Genomic DNA, 1,750 nt, shown 5'->3' on the forward strand with positions numbered 1-1,750 from the left:
CATGTGTGAATACATAGACAAACAGAGTGTCACTAGTATGCCTCTACTTGACTAGCTCGTTAATCAAAGATGGTTATGTTTCCTAACCATTGACAAAGAGTTGTTATTTGATTAACAAGGTCACATCATTAGTTGAATGATCTGATTGACATGACCCATTCCATTAGCTTAGCACCCGATCGTTTAGTATGATGCTATTGCTTTCTTCATGACATATACATGTTCCTATGACTATGAGATTATGCAACTCCCGTTTGCCAGAGGAACACTTTGTGTGCTACCAAACGTCACAACGTAACTGGGTGATTATAAAGTCGCTCTACAGGTGTCTCCAAAGGTACATGTTGGGTTGGCGTATTTCGAGATTAGGATTTGTCACTCCGATCGTTGGAGAGGTATCTCTGGGCCCTCTCGGTAATGCACACACTAGTAGAAAACAGGGCCATGGTCCAGGCCGGCTCAGCCCATTAGTCCCGGTTCAGTGTAGAACCGGGACCAATGTGGGCATTGGTCCCGGTTCGTGAGCCCAGGGGGCCGGCCGGGCCACGTGGGCCATTGGTCCCGGTTCGTCTGGACCTTTTGGTCCCGGTTGGTGGGACGAACCGGGACCAATGGGCCTCGCTCCTGGCCCACCACCATTGGTCCCGGTTGGTGGCTTGAACCGGGACCAAAGGCTCCCCTTTAGTCCTGGTTCATGCCACCAACCGGGACCAATGAGGTGCCTATATATACCCCCTAGCGCAAGAGCAGAGCACAGTGCTCTGTTTTTTCTGGCCGAGGGGGAGAGGGCTTTGTGGTGCTCTAGCTCACCTCCTATGCACATGAGGTGTTCGATGGAATGCCCAAGCCACACTACTTAAGCTTTCTCCTCTCGAAGCTTGACCTTCAAGCTCCATTTTCCTCGAGATTTGTACATTTCTATTAATTTCGACACTTAATTATATATAATGCACGCACAGATGAACCGGCAATGGATGTACGGTGACAGACACACCCGCGAGTACATTAAGGGCGTGCATGAGTTTCTCGATGCGGCTGAGGCAAACAAGCAGAATGGTTTTATGTGTTGTCCATGCACTGAATGTGGGAATACGAGGTCTTACTCTAACCGGAAAATCCTTCACTCCCACCTGCTTTACAAGGGTTTCATGCCACACTATAATGTTTGGACGAGGCACGGAGAAATAGGGGTTATGATGGAAGACATCGAAGAAGAAGAGTACGATGACAACTATGTGCCCCCTGAATACGGTGATGCTGCAACGGGGGGAGCTGGTGAAGATCAAGAGGAACCAGATGATGTGCCCAATGATGCTGCCACGGGTGAAGCTGCTGAAGATCAAGAGGAACCAGACGATGTGCCCGATGATGATGATCTCCGCCGTGTCATTGTCGATGCAAGGACGCAATGCATTAGTCAAAAGGAGAAGCTGAAGTTCGATCGCATGTTAGAGGATCACAAAAAAGGGTTATACCCCAATTGCGAAGATGGCAACACAAAGCTCGGTACCGTACTGGAATTGCTGCAGTGGAAGGCAGAGAATGTTGTGGCTGACAAAGGATTTGAGAAGCTACTGAAAATATTGAAGAAGAAGCTTCCAAAGGATAACGAATTGCCTGACAGTACATACGCAGCAAAAAAGGTCGTATGCCCTCTAGGATTGGAGGTGGAGAAGATACATGCATGCCCTAATGACTGCATCCTCTACCGCGGTGCATACAAGGATCTGAACGCATGCCCGGTATGCGG

Source organism: Triticum urartu, chromosome 5A (genome assembly GCF_056163025.1).
Source record: "Triticum urartu cultivar PI428250 chromosome 5A, HENAU_Tu73, whole genome shotgun sequence".
Taxonomy (NCBI): domain Eukaryota; kingdom Viridiplantae; phylum Streptophyta; class Magnoliopsida; order Poales; family Poaceae; genus Triticum; species Triticum urartu.